The sequence below is a fragment of the Canis lupus genome, chromosome 34 (genome assembly GCF_003254725.2).
Source record: "Canis lupus dingo isolate Sandy chromosome 34, ASM325472v2, whole genome shotgun sequence".
In the NCBI taxonomy this organism is placed as follows: Eukaryota; Metazoa; Chordata; class Mammalia; order Carnivora; family Canidae; genus Canis; species Canis lupus.
Window position 1 is genome coordinate 22252666 of NC_064276.1, and position 23463 is coordinate 22276128.

The window sequence follows — 23463 nt, forward strand, 5'->3', positions numbered from 1 at the left end:
ACATTCCAGAGCCCAAGACCCCACACTAAGAGGACCCTGCTCTCATTCTCTCGCTCTCTCTCAGGGGCATCTCATCAACCTCAGCTATCTCTGCTGCCCCTCCAAGAAACCAAGCACCTGAAACTCAAGGTGGGCTTGAAGCAAAACAAGGTTTACAGTCAGGGAATAATAAAGACTTGTAGAGATCAGCCCCGATCACTTATTTGTTAAACATGTTGGTATTTCTTGTGGGAAATAGATATTTCTCAAAGCTTTCCCCTCTTCTGGAAACTCGACACTGTATTAAGGCGGAGTGACCAGCATGACCAGGCCCTGCCTGGCTTTACAGCCTCCCATGCATCTTGCAGCCCACTGGTCCTGCACAGTGTTCAGTTCTCCAAACACTCCTTGCCACCCACATTCAGTGCATTTGCACAATTTCTCTTTTTACCAAGATTTCGTACTTATTGCCTGAACTGTCGCTGCAGGGTGGGTTGCTATTCTTCCCAAAGATATTGCTCAAGAAACTCCTAAAAAATACCTCCTGAGGGGCACCTGGGTGGCTAAATCAGTTAAGCATCTGCCTTTGGCTTGGGTCATGATCTCGGGGTCCTGGGATCCAGCCCCACATCAGGCTCCTTGCTCAGCGGGGAGTCTGCTTCTCCCTCTCCCCCTGCTCATGCTCTCTCTCTGTCTCAAATAAGTAAATAAATAAAATCTTACAAAAAAGAAAAGAAAAAGAAATGCCTCCTGGTTGCCTCTATTCCTGGGGAGCTGTCTGGAATAAAGTTGGTGATTTTATCTTTGACCACCTCCACTACAGCCCCTAAGAACTCTGCCTGTGTTTAATGTTTGCACATCTATGTCCTTAAAAAGTCTCTGAGCTCACTGGGGTAGGTTTTTCTGTTGATTTATGAACCCCAACGCTAAGCATAATGACTTTTTTGAAAGTCAGTATGGAAGTTTTTGAATCTTAATCATTTTTACCTCCTGGACACCTTCGGCTACCTTGGACGTCTGTAATACTGTAATTCTTTTTAGTCATGACTCATAGTTGATGACAGTGTTAAGTCTTATTAAATATTAGTATGAAAATGATGATTTTTTTTCTGATCCAGGTTAATGGGCCTTTTGAATTCTATCTCACATTCCTAAGAACTCCTATAGAAGTATGGAGTATTTAAAATCAGACTGAGATTCAAATGATCAACATCCCTCTACAGAAGGTAAATTTGACCTTTGCAATTCTGTTTCAGATTGTTATAATGCCTTGAGTGAGGTGGTGTGAGAAAAACAGAGGATACCTACAACGGCATCTAGCACATGGCCGCTGCTAAATAAATGCTGAAAGTTTTTAGTTGATTGAGACTTCATGAGATGATGGAAGAAGCCCCAAATACCTTGGATTTGAATCTTACCCTGCCTCTCATTAGTCATGTGATTTGGGCCTCTTTAAATATGAGTTTACTCATTTGGAATATGGAGCCAAAAATACCCACTATGAAGCCTTTCTGTAACAAGTGTTACAGTAACAGACTTTAGTATGGGCCTGGAAAATAAGAAATGAACAGTAGGCTGACTAACTGATTGGCATTTTTAAAAAAGATTTTATTTATTTATTCATGAGAGACACAGAGAGAGAGAGAGAGGCAGAGACACAGGCAGAGGGAGAAGCAGGCTCCCTGCAGGGAGCCCGATATGGGACTTGATTCCAGAACTCCGGGATCACCACCTGAGCCAAAAGCAGATGCTCAACCACTGAGCCACCCAGGTCCCCCATGATTGGCATTTAAAAATATAATTAATTACACTCTTTCAGGTCAGATTTCAGTTCCTAAATATATTAAATATTCTCAGAGTGATGATATAACTTTACCTACTCAGTAGTTTTGAAGGTTAATGATAATTTATTGATTTTTAAATAGAAACAATAATATTTAAAGATGATATCAACTATATATATATTTTTACAAACATCTTTTTTTTAACAGATGCCAATGATTTTTTTTAAACATTTGAAGAAGGGAGATGGTTAAATAAGCAAAACATACTTCAGTTAAAACATCAATACAATTATAAAAAGATAAAGTTTTAAATGAACAGAAATAAATTACTTATTTCTTAGAAACTATTTTTATGACTAAAATATTTTAAAAATATAATATAGGGACAAATAGTTGAAATAATGGACATAAATACAAGTAAATAAATATTTTGAAGGGAAAAAACTAATGAAATAATCTAAGCACGGAACAAATGCAAGGACTAAAGATTTATTGAACATAGGTGCCAGCAACATATGGAGAAGCCCTTTGATTAACTGCTCACTCTTGCATTTCTCTGTAGCTTCCCATCAGTGCTCCAGAGTCTCAAAGGCCAGAGTGGTTGGCATGTGTTGCACGTGAGCTGCACAACTCTGGCCACCCCAGAGAGCTCTTCCTAAGTTTCTAGCTGATGTTTAACATGAGAGTAAAACATTAACAGATGCTGTGTCTTAACTTTGCCTGCTGTCTTACTGGCTTTTCTCGTGGGTCCCTCTTGGCCGATGATCATCTGACACCAAGCTTGGGAAGCTGCCTGGTAAAGGGAGAGGTCGGGAAACGAAAGAGAGAGAGAGAAAGAGTCAGAGAAAGGAGTGGGGGTGCAGGGAAGAGGGAGGGAGAGAGAGATTGAGAGGGAAGATTATTTTGTGTTTTACTGGGAATTAAGATATTTGGAATGTAGATCCACTGAAGTTATTAACTTACTGTAGGAATTTGGGAAAGAGACACCTCTACCTCTCTGTGCCTCAGTTCCCTCATCTATGAAATAAAGCAATAGGATAGACGGCCTAAAATCCTTTTCTAGAGCTAGCAGTAATATTCGGTGCTTACACTGCAGTCTTGAATTACATTTATACTTTTATAGCCTTATCAAAACATTAAAACCTCTATTAATAAGACTAACCCAACCATTTAAGTAGATAAGTTTTATCATTACATCAACAAAAGGGAGGAGGAAACTAATGATAATGTTTACTATCTGTCATACGCTTTCATACAGTTCTCATTTTACATGATGCTAGACCTATAAGGTAGTCTTTCCCCATTTTATATTCTAGAAGTAAATCACTACTGCCAGGATATTAATTAGCAAGTCCAAGTCCAGGCTGTGATTGCTTTTATTTATTTACATTCTCCCTCAGTAAATACTGTTGAGCACCATGCCAGGTACTGAATTAGATGTAGGGATGTCGTAGGGAACAAAGTGTCTCCAAATATCTTATTTCTTTTTCTGCTACATTGAAAGCATATTCTTGCCATAATATCTTGAGAATGTAAAGGAACAAGATAATTTAAATTTTTCTAAATATATCAAGTATTTGGGGGATGGGGAAAACCTCTAAGTCACTTGAGAGTAGTTTTACAACATTTAGGCTCTGACTCTTCTCATTTTACATTTATAATGTGAACTTCATAATGAAAAAAAAATGGATTAATCTCATCTCTATAAACACAAGGCATGCATATAGTTTTCCTTTTTTTTTTCTTTTTTAAGGAACCACACTAATACCTCCCAATTTTCACTACAAAATTGTGGAATATAAACAGCATTTTTAGAAAAAGTAATTCTCTAATTAAAAGGCAAAATAAGTACTTGAGGAAAACACTATTAAAAGATTAGTTGAATAAAATGAATAATTATGGAATATTGAAATAAAAAAGATTTATCACAGGCATACCTTATGGAACACATTCCATACAGTAGACATTAAGCTAGGTACTATGCAGGATCAAAAACTCAAAAGAATTTAGATTTAAAAAAAAAAGAGAGAGAATTCAGATCATACCAAAGTGAATAAAGGATTCTGTTGATTTTTTTCAGGATTGCTGCTGCTACTATCACTGCCACTACTATTAAAAACAGCAATTCACATTTACTGTGTTCTCATTATTTGCCAAACACAGCATTAAGAGCTTTGAAAGCATCATAGCATTGGTCTTCTCAATACCTCTATAACATAGGCACCATCATTCTATCCAGTGCAGAAATGAGGATGTCAGAGTTAGGGAGGCTAAGTAACTTGCATACAGACACGCAGAGAGAAAGTGGTAAGCTGATATTCAAAGAAGGATTCTTTAAAGATTTTTATTTATTTATTTAAGATGGGGAGGGGCAAAGGGAGAAGGAGAGACTCTCAAGAAGACTCCATGCTGAACTCAGAGCCCATTGCTGAGTGCAGAGCACAGAGCCAAGGTGGGGCTGGATCCCAGGATCTGAAAGAGATCATGACCTAAGCAGAAATCAAGAGGTGGTCACTGAAACTACTGAAACTACTGAAACTACCAGGCACCTCAAAGACAGATTCGTCTAAGTCCAAAGAGAATGTTCTTAGCATCTAACCTAATAGTCATGTTAAGTGATTACCTAAGTGATTACCAAATAGATAAAGCTGTTAATAATATAAAAATCGAGATATGAGCTGATCTGGGACAAATAAAATGAGTTAAGATTCAAATGTATTCACTTTTAAGTGACAGTAAGACATAGAAGTGAATGTCCAGTGAGACTGCAACATGGATAGGGTTTAGATCTACTCCTGTAAAGAAGTCAGGCAAGGAGACAGCCTATGGCTGTGCTTAGAGTGCAGCACGCAGGAACTCTGAAGCTAATTATGGCAGGAGACACGAGAGAACTTGACATACCTGAGCAGCTATAGAGAGGTGAGGACTTCTACATCTTTAGAAAAACCCTTGGTAGATTCCGTGGTCCTGTGCACATAGAGGCATAGTATAGGAGTTTAATATTTGTGCAAAGACCGAAGGGCTAGGCATCAAGTCATCTGTTACATTTCAGGAAGTGGAGCCTTGGGTTCCTCCATTATATTGGATAAGGTAAAGTCTGGGAGATTCCAGTACAGTTTCTATTTTTCTTCTTCAAACTTTTTTTTGACTATGACCCACAGTAAAAAACACATTTTTTATCACCATCCAGTACACATACTCAAATAGACGAATATATTTAGCTAACACAAACATCTCATAAAAGGGATATTTTCCCTTACTATGGTCATTACACTCTAACATTTTTCTACTATATTTCATTTTTTATATTGGTAGACACAGTTAATAAATTAATTTCCCAGCCCACTAAGGAGATATAGTCTGCTGCTTAAAAAGTATTGGCCAAATGATCACTGGGGGAAAATAAGTACCAACAACCCATCTGCCTTGGAGGAGGAGGAAAATCTCATGTAGCCTATGAAACATGTTGACTCTTTCTTGAAAATATGACACCTGAGGATAAAAGTGAGTTCAGAGTCATGAATTCAGTTGGGTTCTGGGCACAGAGATGACGATTGAGACTCTGGAGTAGTTATTTGGAGGTAGAAAAAAACCATACGAAGCAGAAAGTAAAAAACTGAACTCTACAGAATACCTAAAGTTCTGCAGTGGAATGAGAAAGATGAATTCAAGGAAGAAAAAAAAAAACACACCATGTTTGAGGACTTTAATAAAGTATAATTTATGGCAATTGTTTTGGAGTCAGGGATCATCGATCTATTTATATTGATTCTTTTTTATAAATCACCAGTGTATGCTAGGGCATTGTGGACTACAAAATAATTTATTCTCACCGGGGTTGTGAATCTGTTTCTTGTCTAAAAATGTTTACCCAACTCCAGGAAAGATGGCTTGTTCTGCCATCTAGTGGTCTGTTTTATTACACCATCAGCTGTAAGTTGACCAGCAGTGGATCGGAAAAACCAGCAAATTTACCCAAAGACACATTCTAATTACTGTAAATGCTATGTGAATATTGAAGCCCAGTTAATAGAGTTAACATTATAAAAACTTAGGTGGCTCTCCTCTTACAGTTGTATTTGGACACCTTTTCAAAATATCCCTTCTCATAAAATTCTAGGAAAAATTGTAAATTAGCTAGAAATAAGTTTAACATTCAGTGAGTAAGACAGTGAGTAAGACAGTCATGAAGAAAATTCTAGAACTCTGTCAAGGGACATGGAAGAGTGATAAGGTATGCTATGCTTATCAAAGGAAGAGTCATTATTATAAATATGCACACTTTTCTCAACTTTAGCTATTTGATTTAAACAAAATCCCAGGAAAATCTCAAAAATGTTTATTTGTATATTGGAACATTACAAATCGGTTCTTGTGTTTTTTAATGAAAGGGAAAATGTGAAACAATAACCCCTCAAAAGATAAGGTAAATAACTTATTTAAAGGGTTAAAAAGTATCATAAAATAATAGTTATTAAAATATGTAAAATTATGCAAAAATAGATCTGTAGACCAACTGAATAGCACACGGAGGCCAGAAAAAAAATCATGAAAGATATTGAAATTAAGCTGATGATTAAAGTGACATTTCAAATCAGTGGGGAAAAGAGAGCAAGTATTCAATGAATGGTGTTACCAAAATGTGTTATGCATATTGAAAAAAAAATAGTCATTTTCAACTTCAAGCCATATATTGGTATAAATTCCTTATGGCTTAGAGAGGTAAATGTAAAACACAAAACTATAAAAGTGTTAAGGAGAAAATGCAGGGTAAATTTTATAACCATATGGTGGGGAAAATCCAAGCAAAACACAACCCCAGAGCCATAAAGAAAAGGTTTGACACACTTAACTGCATAAAAATTTTCAATTTCTCTGCGATGACAGACACCATAAACAAAGTTAAACAACAAGTGACAGACTGGAAATTACATTCAGGATATAAAAGTGCTTCTCCATGTACACATCAATAAAAAAACAAGTCAATAAAAAATGGGTGAATGATTTGGACCAGGATTCACTGAAGAAATACAAATGGACCAAACCTGATAAAGATACTCAGGCTTAACACTGATCAGAAAAATGCAAACCAAAATCAGGTATTTTTACTTATTTTTAAGGTTTGGAAATACTAAGAGTGTGTAATAACACGCGGAAATGAACACTCTCAAACACTCTAGAAGAGGAATCAACTGGTAAAGCCGACTTGGAAGGCAGTTTGGCAGACTCTATAAAATTTCTAAATGTACTTATTTTTGACATAGCAGTTCTACTTCTGGAATGAATCCTCAGGAAATACATATGTTCACAAAGATTTATGTTCATTGCTTCATTTTGTTAAAAATACGAGTGAAAAATGGTAAAGATGTGAAAGCAAACTAATGTCTCTTACTTTCCAAAACCTGGCGATCTCCTAGCTGTCTCCCTTCCTCCATGGCCACCGAGACTTCGTTCCTGTTCATCTCCTCCTACTCCTTACCTCCTCAGGACTCAATCCTAAGACCTTCTTTCCATCCCTCCTCATTTCCTTGGTGACCTCCTCTGGCCTCTTGGTTCTGATTCAACATCTGCGACTCTCCACTTGATTTATGCTCCAAGCTCGTTGGCTCCTCCTCTGACCTCCAGATGCTTGCTGACATCTCTTTTTCTGTACCTTATATGCATTCTACCCATGACCTGAAAAACAAACTCTTGATCTCTTCTAAACCTGTCCTTGCCTCCACCTCCTACAGTTCAGAAAATAGAAATTTCATCATTCCAGGAGCTCAGGCCAAAATTCTAGAAGGCTTAATTGGAAACACTTTCTCTCATATCCTCTATTCAACTTGCCAGAAATTCGTAGGGCCCTACTGTGTCTGTAGTCTCAAGACATACGAAGATTGAAGCTCGCCAACACTGCTCACCTCCTCCATTCTGAGCCATCACCATCTCCTATGGGAATGACTGAAACAGCCTCCTAACAGGTGTCCGGGGGTTTTGCTCCCTAATGTGATCTGCTTTTAAAGGAGCAGATAGAAAGATTCTTTTAAAATGAAAATCAGATCCTGTCTCTCTCCTGCTTACAATGCTCCACTGGCTTCCCATCTCACTCACAGTAAGCCAGCATTTTTACAAAGCTGTATAACCTTGACCTGAACGTCATTTCCCCTCCTCCGAACACTCCCTCTCCTTGATTTTCTCCCCTTCCCACTTACCCACTACTAAGCTCTCTCCTGACTCACCCTACTCAGGACACTTCGCCCTCCTTCCAAATCTTCCAGCTCCAGAGATAACCATGGCTTAGGGCCCATTCACCTCCATACCCTCTGCCTGTATTTCTTCACTTGCTCCCTGGCCTATTTTCAGCCTTTACTCTCCCTTTGAGAAACTATGACATCGACTTTATTTTAATCATAATGTTTTATTGTTGGCCTCCTGGGTGGCTCAGTCTGTTAAACCTCGGACTCTTGAGATCAGCTCAGGTCATGATCTCAGGGTCATGAGATTGAGCCTTTTGTTGGCACTCAGGATGCAGTCTGCTTGAGATTCTCTTTCCCTCTCGTGCCTACTCCTCTCTAAAATAAATAAATAAATAAATAAATAAATAAATAAATAAATAAAATGTTTAAGAAAATAATGTTTTATTACAAAATATATGATTTCTGATATTTTTAATATTGTGCAAATGCTTTAAATACATCTTCATCTAAATCTAGGTGCTGTAAATCCACTCATTCAATTTATAGAAAATGGTTGCCATATAATCCAAATAGCAAAGATAGTTCTTGTATTTGTGCCCAAAATGTTTTACTTTGTTTTCAGTTCAAACAGCATATAAATTACTGGGAAAACCAATTCTAAGCTATTCCAATTGCATGATAAAATCAATATTCTCTCTCAGTTTGTTAAAACTTTCTGTGCCTTGGGGCGTCTGGGTGGCTCAGTGGTTGAGCATCTGCCTTTGGCTCAGGGAGTGATCCTGGTCCTGGGATCGAGTCCCACGTCGGGCTCCCTGTGAGGAGCCTGCTTCTCCCTCTGCCGGTCTCTGCCTCTCTCTCTATGTCTCTTGAATAAATAAATAAAATATTTAAAAAACAAACTTTCTGTGCCTTGTTCTTCCTGTCCCCTTCCCCCCCAGAGGCTACACATTCCCGACTATCTTTTGATTTACACCTTAAAATAATTTCTATCTTGAGGCAATTGCATCACAGTGAATAATAAGGATTGGTGAGAGGTGCTCTTCTCTGCTGTTACATAGGTGAATGGCGATTGATTGATTGATTGATGAATTGATTGCAAAAGGGGAGGCAAGCAGGACTTTCAGACAATAGGATCATTCTCGGGCAAATCAATTTCAGGGAAAAGTTTATTTGAAAGTCAAAGATTTAGAAATTGTTTCCTTTTTCCATTCCCATACATTCTTGGAAAATCTATGAGCTTAGCAACCTTGGGTATTCAGACACCCATACCCCATTCAAAAGATAAATCATATCATGCAGTTCTATGCAATAGTGATTTAAAAAGGTGATGAAAGGATGCAGAAATTCCCAAGAAATAATTGTAATTGAAAAAAAACTCCACAAGTTGCTTAGCAAAACTACTCATTTATCATTGAGATTAATGTATTGCCAATAGCTTTACATAATAAAATTGCAAAGTTGCAACAAATTCCTACTTCCTTTTTCCCTTTATACAACTATTTTCCTATCCTGTACTGGTGATAGTCACTTTCAATCTTATCACATCATGTGTTCTGTTACAGTTCTTTGTATCTATATCAGTTCCTCCCACTAGATAGTTCCGTAAAGGGCTATATAATTTTCAATTTTCCAATTTCCATACAATGCCTGGGATAGAATAGGCTGTCCATGACATTTTGAATGAATTAATAAATGAATAAATGAATGGAAGTTAATGTTTCATCCCCTTTTTCTCCCCTTTGTCTCATTGATTAAAAAACAAATAATTTTTATTTTATTTTGCATACCCAATGATCTCTTCTATACTTACTGGACAGTGAGTTCTAGATATTTAACTCCCAGACGTTATCTCATTTTTCTTCCCCATTTTGTGGTGAAGAACCATGGGTAGACATAGCCTCAGCTTACACATAGAGAAGTAGAAACCCACAGATGGAAAACATCTTTCTAAATGCACTGCCACAGACACTGTGACCATTAGGTTATAAGTGTTGTTTTGTCAGTGTGAAGAGTCACGAATGTACCGAGACAAGGGGTGCCCGGGGGGCTCAGTCAGTTAAGCATGGAGTCTTGGTTTCAGCTCAGGTCATGATCTCAGGGTTGCAAGATTGAGCCCCGTATTGGGCTTCATGCTCAGCAGGGAGTCTGCTTGGGATTCTCTCTCCCTCTCCCTTTGCCCCTTCCCCTGTTCTCCCTCTCACTCTTTCTCTCAAATAAATAGATAAATGTTAAAAAAAAAAAATACCAGAGAGTGACATCTCAACCAGATAGTATTTGTCAAAGAAAAAGGGAAATGGCTACTTTTTTGATATGGACATGCATTTCTGTTTGCACGTTTATCAAAGTAAAAACAAGACAGAAATTTACAAAAGCAGAGTAAATTTTTGTGTTTGACTTCTGTAGTGCTTTTGATATTGAATATTAATGATAGCAGCAGTTAAAACAATGTCAATAAAACAAAATAACAGAGTCAACCAAGAAAATGGTAAGAAATTTTAGTACCCTTCTCCCTGCCTCCCTGGAGATAGGGACCTTCTGCTGCATAGAAGCAATAAAGCCATTTCTGGGTTACAAAGAAATTACTACAAAGCTTTACAAGGTGCAATGCTAAGACAATGCTTAAGTCCCTAATTGGTACTGTGTTTTTCACATTTATTTTAAGGTGACACAAACAGAAATGTGGTATTTTCAGAGACAGAAATGAACAGAAAGGGGACTGTTATACCTTCAGTAATGTATAGAACCCCTGGACAAACAAGTGTAGTCCAGTTCAAAAGCAATATTATAAATTTTCTTAAAAAATGAGCCTGCATTACTCAATTGAAACATAAAAATCAATTCTAGATTTTCCAGGAATATATACCCCCTACTCAAATAGAAATAACCTAACAGAAGAAGCCAGAAAATATAGGGAAAAAATTTGATAAATGATAACTACATACCAGAAATTCAACTGCTTTCTGCATTAGACAGATGTTCAGACTAGGATCTGAGTGATATATGAAGGTCTCATAAAGCTATCACACTACTCTATTTACTATAACATTAAAATACACCTTAAAATTATCTTTACTCATCTTTCACAATTACCTCTGCCTTTACCTTTACAAGACAGAGGAGGCTCTACAAAATATGAAAGTAATAAATTAAATCAGTATGTAAAAATATCACTATGTTTGGACAGACAATTGGAAGATTGGTATTAAAACTTCATAGATGATATTAAAAAGAAAAATGCAGGCTAGGAATGAATATTTGGAATGCATATATTGGATGAAATGTCCATATAATCAGCACACAAAAAGCCCATTTATATCAAGAAAAAATACTCTAATTCTCTTACTGAATAATAAGCAAAAGATATAAAATTAAAAAATATGCCTTATCAATTGAACATATAGAATAAAATTTCAATCTCCCTAAAAATCAAAACTCAATAAAAATAACAAGATATTTTTTAACCTAAAGCTTTGGAAACAATTTAAACTACTGAAGAAAATTATCCTGTAAATGTGATCAGAATTTATCTAATTATCATCAATTATATGATTTAAGATGGGAAAATATCTAGCTGGTTTAAAGACCTTGTGAAACATTGGTATAATATAACATCCTTCATAAAATAATAAATTTGAAGAATAATGGCATAATGAAATAATCAAGATGTAATATTAAATGAAAAGGCAAGATTTGAATTGAAAATATTATTTCAATTTCATTTTTCAAATATAATAATGACAGTAATTACTTGAGAAAGAGTCATTTCTTTATGCTCCTGTACATGTGGCTTGTCCTCTCTCTATCAACCACATGTACATACACATGTACATGCACGCATGCACACTACCTTCCTGTTTTCACTTCCTTTAATTACAACAGAGAAATAGAATGATTTTGTTTCATTTTGTCTTATTTTAATTTAGTTTAGTTTTTTAAAGAGAGTGCTTGCCTGTGCACTGAGGGGGTGAAGGGACATAAGGAGGGGGAGAGAATCTCAAGCATATTTCTGCTGAGCTGGAGTCCCTGGGGAGGTGGCAGGTGTGTGTGTGTGTGTGTTGTGTGTGTGTGTGTGTTCTATTTCACAACCCTGAGATCATGACCTCAGCTGAAATCAAGAGTCAATTGCTTAGCTGATTGAGCCACCAGGCTCCAACCACAGAGAAAGCTTTAAGTAAGAGTCATCATTCTGAAGTTCTCAGAATGCTACCCACTTGGTCTAAATCCTCTTTTTCTGAAAAATTATCTGGGCTAATTCCAACATATCTCACATTCCTGTTTATCTCGACACTAAAGTGTTGAGACTGTTTTCTAGGAAGCTCAGGTGAAGTGTTTTCCCTGCCTCCTCTGAAGAATTATAACTCAAAGATTTCTTTCTTCTTCAGAAGTTTGGTTCCTCTCAGGTTCATACCATCTGTCTGTGTTATTCACAAGGCTTCCACAAAACTAGCATCTCCTGGCCCTATTGATGAAAAGCTTTATCTTCTGAATAACTCTCTCCTGTTCTTGTCAAAGGTCATCATCACCATCATCATCACCTATCATCACATCATGCTCATCGTTCTCATAATTACTGCCACAGGTAACACTTGTTATGTACTTGGTATGTAACAGACACTGTTGTAAGCATTTTATATGGTTTAATGTAGTTCCTACACAACTCAATGAGGAAGACATCATTATTATCCCCATTCTGAAAAGAACAAAAAAAAATCATTCAAATTGAAGGTAGCCAACTCATTTTGAGTCTCATAGCTTGTACATGGCAAAACTGGCATTTGAACCCCTGTAGTCTAGCTGTGGAGCCTATGCTCCAAACTATGTATCCTATTTCTCAATATAAAAATGTATTCTTTTTAAAAAGATTTTATTTATTCACTTGATAGGGAGAGAGAAAGCAAGAGAGTACAAACAGGGAGAACAGCAGAAGGAGAAGGAGAAGCAGGGAACCAGACCCTGACTTGAGGCTCCATCCCAGGACCCAGGAATCATGACCTGAGCTGAAGGCAAATGCTGAACTGACTAAGCCACCCAGGCACCCCAAAGATTTACTCTTGAGGTCTTCAACATCCAAGGAGACATTTGAAGCTCTCATCTGCCAATTCCTTGACCTCCTGTTGCTGGAAAAAAAAACACACAACCCAGGATAGTGGGTTTCTTTTTATATTAATTACCAAATTCTGAGCCTGGATTATTCTAAAACCAGAGACTGAGAAAAGGTAGATATGATGGTTAATTTTAAAATGTGTCGATGTGGGTCGGCTGGAGTGCCAATTATTTGGTCAAACACTAGTCTAGATGTTGCTGCTAAGGTATTTTGTAGATGTGGTTAACATTTATAGTCAATTGACTTTAAGGGACATTACCTGTGGGTGGGCCTCATCCAATTAGTTTAAGGCCTTAGGAGCAAAAACTGAGATTTTCCAAAGAAGAAATTCTGCCTCAAGACTATAACATAGAAATCCATCCTACATTTCCAGCCTTCTGGACTATTCTACATAATTCAAACTTGCCAACCCCCACAATTACGCAACAAATCCTTTAAATCTCTACTCCTTTCCCTCTTTCTTCCCCCCATCCCTCACTATGAATGTAGACACACACACAGATATTTTATTGGCTTTGTTTCTCTAGAGAACATTGACGGATACAGTAGATACAGGAAAAAATGTAAAACATGAGTTTATTATCAAGTTGGTTAACCATGTAAAAAGACTTGGAAGATGAAACAGAGGAGAGAGAGCTATGCAAAGCTTTGTAGGAGACACTCAGGGTAAATGAAGTAACTCACCTGTAGTGAGTTAGTTACTCACTAACATTCACTGGGATGACAATGATACCCCTTGTCATCCCAGTGAATATTTGGGACAGCCAAGAAATAAGAACATGTGGGCTCTTGCCCACAAGGAGATCACAGATTAAATATAAATTCAATAATCATCACATGTAAATATTAAATGGATCATAAAAGAGTATGTATAGGTAAAGCATGATAGGAATATAGATTTGAAAAAGTGTTACTTCCTGAGTCTGAAAATCAGGGAAATATGATGGAAACGCTGTGATCAATCTGAGCCTTGATGTATCATTATAATTTTCAGAAGCAAAATGGGAGAAAAACATTTCAGGCACTTTCAGGCAACTAAGGGGATTGATTCTTCAATGGGGAGTTCTTCAGTTCTGTGTCAATGTGAAGCCTGCCCCTCAGCCACTAATTTGCATTCAAATTAGTATAATGGTCTCTCTTTGTGTCTTGGTTTTGACATTTATTCATTTGAAAGGATGGTAATTGTTGTAATTCTGCTCTAGTCATAGGATTAACTAATAAAAAATGGCTTCATAAAATCTTCATTCCATAAAAGATGTTATTTTGTTATAAATATTTATGGTTATTGGTTATTTCCAGCACGGCAGAAAATGGGCTCCAAAGAAATCCTAACAAAAATCGTATTTTAATATGGCCTCTAGAGTGTGTGGTCTTGTTAAGGTTTTATTACAGTGTCTCAATAATACAAGGTCTTTTCATGTAGCTCTTAAAAATAAAGTCAGTAGTGATTTCACAGATATTCAATATTTATAATCTAAGTAGTTCATCTCATTTTCAGGGCAGGGTATAACACATTTTCCTGGGAGAGTATAACCCTCTTAATTCTGCTCCAAGGCTTAAACTGTCAGAAATGCAGTCACTTCAAAGGCCTTGGTGACTAAGGACCTGAAAGACAATCTTTATGCCTATAGGTGGAGCCCCATGAACATAATTTTTTGAATTACTTAATTTAATTATTTATTTAACCTTAAATCATCTCCAAGGAGATCTCTCTCTCTCTGTCACTCTCTTTCTCTTTTTCTCTCTCCCTCTTTCTCTCTGTCTCTCTCTCTCATTCTTTTCTCTCTTGAACAGAGAAGCCAATTTCTCTTTACTAGTCCTTAGTTATTTCTTTCTTTTTCAATTTTTTTCTTTCCTTGTTTTTTTTCCCAAATGTTTCTTCCTTCCTTCTTTCTCTCTCCCTTTTTCCTTCCTAATAATAAAATTACTGAAATATATTTTTATTCTAAAATATGAGAGTCAGAGTTTATATTTGAAGGGATCTTTGTAGAGTAGATATTCTTCTCTAGTCTTTCCTGCCTGGATTTTTGGGACCAAAGTCTTAAGGGTTTCAGAGTTCATCAGAAATCTGACTTCCCCGATTGACCAGGCATGTAGCAGCAGCCTGAGAAAACAGTTTATTTTTTTTTCCTTTACAGCTCTACTGCTTCTTGCCCTCTCCAGAGAGTGTTTTTCTCCTTATAGTCAATATACCAAATGTAGCTTTACCTCCCGATGCCATTACAGAAGACTCCCCTTTTCTCAAAGGAAAACAAGAGTTTTGTGTGGGGTGCTGATGATGGCAATTCAATTCTTTGCTCAGCAAATCCTTCTAAGCACCTTCAAGTTACTATCATTTTTATATTAAATGTTCTCTTTTCTCTGCTAACAGCTATTAAATCAGCAGGAATAGGGGTTAGAAAAAGGAACAAATGGTGACTATAGTAACGAGATGGGATCAAAAACAAATTCCCACATTTAAAGTAAAAGGAAAGATAAGGTCAGAAAATGGCCTTTCTCAGATAAGCTCTCTAGACATCAGACCCCCACATCACTTCTACCCTGGTCTTAATGATATGAAATTTGTCACTTTGGTTTCCTGGAGAAGTCACAGATTTCTTCAGATCTCCAAACAGGAAAACAAACGTTTCTGAATTTACATCTCCTCAGGGCTCACTTTGTAGAAGACACTGCATTTGATTTTGTGGCAAATTCTTAAGGAAGTAGAAAACATCGTCTTTGTTCTCGAGGAAATTAAAACTAAAGTGAAAGTGGAACCGATTCTTTTGGAAAAACAAAGAAGGCAGAGGTTGTCATAGAAACATTGCACACATCCTTATATGTCCTAACCACACAGAGTTAGACTCAATCCATAGCATCCAGTGCAAACCCTTCATGGAAGAAACAATCATTAGCAGTGTTCAGAAGAAAAGTGGTTCCATTCATTGGCCAGGAATGTGGGCAGCATGCCATGCAGAAGAGAAAGAATATGTGCAGGCTCTAGAGACAAGTCAATTGCTTCACTTAAGTAGGAAGGTAAATAAATGTTCTGGTCCAAATAAAGAATAGGAGTGGGGGCAAGGGAAGGTATTTTGGAGAGAGTAGGAGGTAAGAGGTAGTAGGACAAACACTTGTAGTTTTAGAGTGATTCAACTGGTAATTTAGAAATCTATAAAAGAAAATAATCCTCTTACATTTTAGCAGGGAAATTTTCAAACCACATCAGAGCAGAATGGTATCATAAGCCTCCATATGCCATTATATTCCTGCTGATAAATGTTAAGATTTTGCCAGATATTTGAGTGGATATTGTCACTACTGAACATGTGAATTATTTTGTCTCCTGTGAGTCATGGTGTATCCTTGAATAGGTTATCAGAAAGGAATTTTGGATTTTTAAGTTAGAAAGGGCTTAACCATTCATGATAAGTCAAATAAATTTTGCTTTTAAATTAGCTTCTTATAGGCCAGAGGCAAAATGGCAAGTTCTTCAGAAGTCAGGTATTTGGCATAAAGGTCTTGCCAACGAAGCCAACATAACATAGAGAGGTCTTCATGGGGACAGTGCTTCTCACTGAGCAAAGAAAGAAATAGAGTTTAAATGTAACTAAAGAAGACAAGTATTCTTGTGGAGTGGAACCAGCAATAATAGCCAGGTTTTAGAAACTGGAAGTGGAAATGGCATTTGATAAGAACTCTACCAAATGCTATGCAAGGCGTTTTATCCACGTTATTCCATTTAAGTATCACAAAAAAACACTTTTAAAAATTATTTCCTCATTTTACTCATAAGTAAGTGGGGCATAGAGCTACAAAATCACTTGTTCATGACCCAAGGCCACTAAGTGGGAGACTGAGGACTGTGGCTGGCTCAGTGTTCATTCCTCCACACTACCAAGCAACCAGAAGAGGGAATAAGGTCTTGTTTCCAAGGCCAGAATGACTTCTAGGAGTGAACAGCTTAGGGTGTTCTGATGTCCAGAAGAAGAATATGCAGCGCCCCCCCTCCCCCGCCACCATAAGGAAATATCTTCTTCCTCAAGTAGTTTATAGACTGGGCACAACCAAACCCCTATGCTCTTTAAAGTTATATTTACTTTGCTTTTTTTGGTCTTTGATGTGTTTGGACATGAAAGAGAATTGCCCACACACAGAAAAGGATTCTGAAAGGTGAGGCTGGGTGGTGGTGGAAATTTCCAGAATGGAGTAAGTAGATGGGTAGAGCTGGTGAGTTGGGCAGGTGTTGAAAGGAAATTGGGAGGTGGAGAGTGTGTAGACAGGGTGTGGGCTTCATCTTCCCTGGACTTTCCCTCACAGGCTACTCTTGTCTTCTCTGTTATGAGGATAGTGTGCTTGTGGAACACTGGTAGCCTTTGGGAGATTTGTTTCCCAAACCGTGATTTGTATATAGTTGTTGATATACAGGATTTGGAGAACAGGGATAAACATTTTCAAGTTATGCTGTAAGTTTCATGAGTATTAGGGAAAAAATGGTTCTAAATTTGTGAAATCATGGATATGGCGAGTTAGAATAAGGGCAAAGTATCACAGGGACTGAGTTTGAATTCTGGCGCACCCTGATCCACAAAGGACTGTAAGCAACGTACTTGATTCCTAGGATCTTGATTTCTACAACATGGGGACAATGAGCACCTTATTACAAGATATATTTGAAGATGTCAGATAAGAAGATCATCAATGTAGCTCATGATATTTAGAAGATGTTCCATACATGGCAACTGTCATTACATGAGTGGTAGGGTAAGAGAGGGGAGGGAATGCTATGGAATGGTCTTGGGTGCAGAAACAGGAAACATTTTGATGTGGTACCAACAAAAAGCAGATAAGTAGAAAGGGAAGGTTTGGTTGGGTTTTCAGAATCACTTTCAGAGGAGCTGGTAGGCATACGTGTTCTGCGTATATTAGCATCCCCATTCTAGAGAGTGAATCATTTTCCTCTCCTTAGAGGTTTTGGTAGTTATGCCATTTCTCTTAATAGTCCAAAGTACTGGGAATTTAAAAGGGAATTTCCAGGAACACGTGGGTGGCTCAGTCTGTTAAGCGTGCGACTCTTAATTTTGGCTGAGGTCATAATTTCGAGGTCCTGAGATCGAGTCCCTAGTCAGGCTCTCCACACTCAGCAGCGAGTCTGCTTGAGATTCTCTCTCTCCCTCTGCCCTTCCCCTCACTCATGAACTGTTTCTCTCACCCCCCAATAAATAAATAACCTTTAAAAATAAAACAAAATAAAATAAAAGGAAATTTCTTAAGCAAAAGGTGAACTTCTAGGATCTGGGGTCCATGAAACAACAATGTAGACAGCTCATAATGAACATTTTTGGTAACTGGATTATCTCAGCTTTCCTTGAATCATAGATCTTTTATCTTTTCCACTTTTGCAAAAGCAATTAATGATATTGTTTCCATGTGGCTATATTTCTTTGCATAGCAAGACATAAAAATATAAAGTGCTCTGGGAGGAGGAAACAAATGCATTATATATGACTGGTGGTGCCCGCAGACTCCTATTTAATGCACATTTTTCTAAAAGTAAGTACAGATACGTTCTTTACATTCATACAGCTCTTAATGAGTTCACAGAGGACTTTCACATAGATTATTTCATTTACTTTTCATGACAAGAGTATGAGATAGGTACTAATATTCTCATATTCTACAAGAGACAGCAAAAGCTCAGAGTTTCAGAGTCTTTCAAAAAGCATTACGTAGCTAATAAGCAATTGATCCAGATGATCTGACTCCACATTCAATATAGCTTTCACCATATATCTCCATTTCTCATTTCCACCATTCAATAGAAGATGAAACGTGAAAAATGTTTGTCCCTGCTCTCAGAGAACTCTCAGTTTCATTTGGCAAGCAAACAGAAACACACATACACACACACACACGTATAACATCACCACAGGCAAAATACCAGTATATGATGCCAAGTGCCTTATAAGTGTTACTCACAACATAGTTCATACGAACAGGGGAAAAGAGTTTGAGATCACTATGAGTTGGAGCAGTCAGGGGCATATCACAGAGGAGGTGAGAAGAATATTTTGGAAGAGTAAAAAACCAGACACCATTTGAAATGATTGTAATAATCAAGTTGTCCTCCCCCCTAGGCTCTAACTCCCGTCTGTAAACATTCCAAAACGAAAAGGACATTACATTCTTGGCTGGAAATGGAACAAGCAAATTAATCATCTGAAAATTCAGTTGGAGTAGGTTCTCATGTGATTTGTGTGCAAGATACTCATGTTCCTGGGCTCCCTGCTGAGAGTGAACATACAGTAACCAAATCTGTGATCCGACACTTTTCACATTCTGCTCCCTGGAACCTGGTTCATAAGCAGGGTTCAGTGAACCACACCATAACTTTTTTTTCGTGCTGTGGACAGGGACACAAAGCAAAGAGCACTGGATTCAGAATCAGAAGAGTGGGACTTTGTCTTAGTATTGTAGCAACTGAGTACAACCTTGAGCGATTCATTTCATCTCTCTGAGTTCCAGTTTCGTCATCTGTAAAATGGGCCTAATCATACCTGCCCATCTTCCCCTTTTGTGAATAACAAATGAGGTCACATATGAGAAAATGTCCTGAAAATGGTAAAATTTTATATTTAATATCACACAAATGTACAGATTACACCAATATACATGATATAAAAATATCATATAATGATTTCCAAGGGACCCTTGGTATAAAATCCCCTCCGTCTCCTTGGCAACTTATCAAGTACTTGCTAAAAAAATTTTTTGTCCTTGTCATAATTCTCAAATATCTGATGTACTCAGAGATAACTGTGAATTATTGTACATAAATACATAGTGAAAACCCAGTTTTCCCCTAAGCCTACTCTTCAGTGAAAACTGTTGGTTATCATTTTGAGCAGGATTCATTATATTAAGTGAGCGTTTGTATAATTACTAGTGTGTGGGTTGAGGGGCTGGCTTGGGGAAGAAGGGGAAGAAGTGAAAAAATGTAAAGACTAAAGAATATCCTTCCCAGAAAACTTGTTAAAATAGGCTAAAAACAACCAATTGCTTATCTGACGCTTTACTCTCTACCACCATGCTCTTCAAAATGTGCTCTATAGACCAGCCTCACAGAATATCACCTGGGAACTTGGTAGAAATGCAGATTCCCCAGCCCCCTCAGACCGTCTACTGAATAAAATCTGCATTTTAACGAGTTTCTGGGTAACCTTGTGTGCATACTAAAGTTTGAAACTCACTGGCCTGCGGGGCACTTTCAGATACATTATGTCATTTGATCTTTGAAACCATATTGTTACAAAGGACATCCATACCTTGCTTTCCCCAAGCTCCATTTTCCTGTAAAACTCAGAGAAGTTAAGCCAGAGTGACATGGCTAGGTGTGGTGGCTGAGGGATTTCAACACCAACTTTCTGATTCAAAAGCCTGTGATCCCTCCATCCCAGACCTCCTCTGTTCCATCTGAGGGCTCCCAAATATTTTATATGAGGACCTAGGCTGAAACCAGATCTGATCTCCAGCAATCCTTTCTGACCTAAAGATCCACTAATATATCTAAGGTACTCCACTCACATAACCCTGCCTGATGAAGGAAACATCATTGAATTAGAGGAAGAACTGCTTCCTTTTGTGGCACATTCAGACCTTTGGGGTCTGTGCCAAGGAGCTGACGGGAAATTGCCACTTCACATTCTTCTTCTTTTACTTGGATAATTGAGATCTTAAATGACATCAGACTTTCTGAGATCTTTCAGGGAGTTCATTCTCAGCTGATTCCATCATCAGAATACCACTGTTATAGGGCACCACCCCTGGGATTGCTCAAAGCCGGTGGCTGACTAGGCTTCTTTCGGCTGCCTCGGGATGGCTACTTGGACAAGGAGCCTGCTTACGTTGAAGGTTCTTGAAAAATATGACTGGATGTCCTCCTGCTTTATCTCCCTGAATCAGCAAGATGAACAGATTCCCAATCCTGTCAAACAACAACAACAACAAAACAAAACAAAACAAAACAATACAAAACACACACACACAAAAAAAAAACCCATTTGGGATAGAAGTCAATAGGCAGTGGTTCAAAAAGATGTATTTACAGCTGAGATCTGAAGGATTAGCAACATTCCATTTAATGTAACATGCATACGTAAGCAAGAGATTTAAAGAAGAAAGCAACCCTCAAAATGAACAACCCAACGAATAATGAAGACAGGAAGACTGTGCTTTGATACTCCCTGGCATAACAAGTGTGCAAACTGTAGTCCTACCCAGAGGTGAGGCTTTAACTGTGTTCCTTAAGAGTGAGCTCAACTCGATTTCCAGGGTGGAGAGACCCGGGCCTGCAATATCTCACCCCCCTTCCTCTCTATCCTAGGGATGCAGCACAAAAAATAACAGTGTCTAGAGACCCTTAAACCAACCTACCCACTGAGATCCTCCACTATGTAACTAGACTCAGAATCATTCTTAAAATGAGCATTGATAGTCAGATGGCTGTTACTGTTCAGTTCGTGGCAATGAGAAATTCCATCGTATTCTCCACTAAGCCTCTGTATTCGTCACCGGAGCCCCAGCAGCTCTAGGAGATGCACTGAACTCTTGCACTGTTGTACTATCTATTTTCAGATACCTAAAGATCTTTGCTGTTCCTTCAGCCGAAAGTGTTCTTCACCAGTTCTACCTTTTCAAATCCCAACACCATTCAAAGCAATTCCTTTGTGAAGCCTCTTCTGAGTATTCATACATAGCTTGCGTCTACTTGGGTTTTCCGTCTGTTTCAGTTACTTGTATAATGGTCAATCTCTCCCACTGGGCACCTATCGACCTGATTTACTAGATTGTGTTTTTCTTGGTGTGATTTTACAAGCTCTTATAACACTTATTTCTCACTCATTCCAAGAAGTGTGGGTGCCACAATAAATCAGCATTAACAGTAAATCAGAACAATAATAAATCATAATGGGAATCTCTCTTTCAAGGTTACAAAAAAATGTCAGGCCTTGATTTTGCCCTTTGGAGGAGGCATGTCATGATTATAACCCTCAAATCCTGTGGTCCTTTGAGGTTGCCTGTGCACCCCAGGGGCTGTCTTCAAACCTGTAGGACTGGCTCTCCAGCCTCCTTGAAAAGAGCTCTTCACTTCCAAAAGAGGTTCCGCCCTTTCTCATTTTATGAAACCTAACATCATGCTCTAACATTAACATAGATATGTGCACTAGATTTTAAGAAGATGTTTCTTATCTTTAAGAAATCAGTATTATGGCTGTGGTATAAGAAAAAAAATCAGGAAAATTAAAAGAATAAATATGATTGTAAATACTATTATTGTCTCAAATAATTGTATTTTAAGTTCTTTTTTTACATTGCTATATAGATGAAAGCATTCCAAACAGTTTTGAACAAAACTAGCAATTATTTCATGACTAGGACTTACAAGGGCAATGGCTTCCAAGAGTAGATACTGAAAACACAAATCTCTTTACACGTAAGAGCTATGTAAAGGATTCCGAAAAGGAAGAAATGGAGGGATGTTCTTTGAAGAGATCTCCAAAAGCCTGAGATTTAAAGGTAGATGAAAGAAATTAGAAGGAGGAGCTTCTAATGACAAAATATTGCGTGGAGTAGCTGATAATGGGGGAGGTTATGCATGTGTGGGGCATGGGTCCAGGGAAAAATCTCTGTACCTTCCACTCAGTTTTGTTGTGAACCTAAAACTCCTCTAAAAAGTTAATTCTTAGGGATGCCTGGGTGGCTCAGTGGTTAAGCATCTGCCTTTGGTCCAGGGTGTGATCCCAGGGTTCTAGGATCGAGTCCCACTTCGGGCTCCCTGCATGGAGCCTGCTTCTCCCTCTCCCTATGTCTCTGTCTCTCTCTCTCTCTCTGTGTCTCTCATGAATAAATAAATAAAATCTTAAAATAAAAGTTAATTCTTAAAAAAACAAAACAACAAAACCCCACCAATGCCTCCAGTTACTGCCAAATGTCCCCTAGAAGGCAAAATCTCCCAGGGCCAGGAACTACTTCCTTAAATTTGTTAGAAATGCCAGCTGTGAGCTCCACCCATACGCACTGAATCAGAAGCTAGGGGAAAGGGGTGAGTTTCAACCTGCCTTGCAATTCCTTCCGATGCAGCTTAAGTTTGAGAACAACACTGGTTTTATCTACTCCTCAGAGCAAGTGTAGCCCAGAGGATACAGACTAGTATTCCTTAGTAGGGGGGAGGAGTTGGATTACCTACATCAGAGCCACCTTTGTTGTTTGCTAAAGTAGCCTCTGCATCTGGGCGCCACCCTAGTGGATGGGAAGAGGAGAATGAAGTGGAAAGCAGAAATCCAGCTTTCTAGGTTTTCTTTCCTCCTTCTTTCTTTCTTTCCTCCTTTCTTTCCTCCTTTCTTTCTTTCTTTCTTTCTTTCTTTCTTTCTTTCTTTCTTTC

The 23463-nt window shown here is 38.0% G+C and overlaps 1 long non-coding RNA gene across 1 annotated transcript; it reads right to left on the reverse strand.

Annotated features, from left to right (window-relative positions):
* Nucleotides 1–2270: 2270 nt before the first annotated feature.
* On the reverse strand, nucleotides 2271–23449 carry LOC125754311 (uncharacterized). Its single transcript, XR_007408222.1, has 3 exons — nucleotides 23269–23449; nucleotides 22465–22585; nucleotides 2271–2556 (listed from the first exon to the last, which is right to left on the reverse strand). It is a non-coding gene; the product is annotated as an uncharacterized LOC125754311 (long non-coding RNA).
* Between the last annotated feature and the right edge of the window lie 14 nt (nucleotides 23450–23463).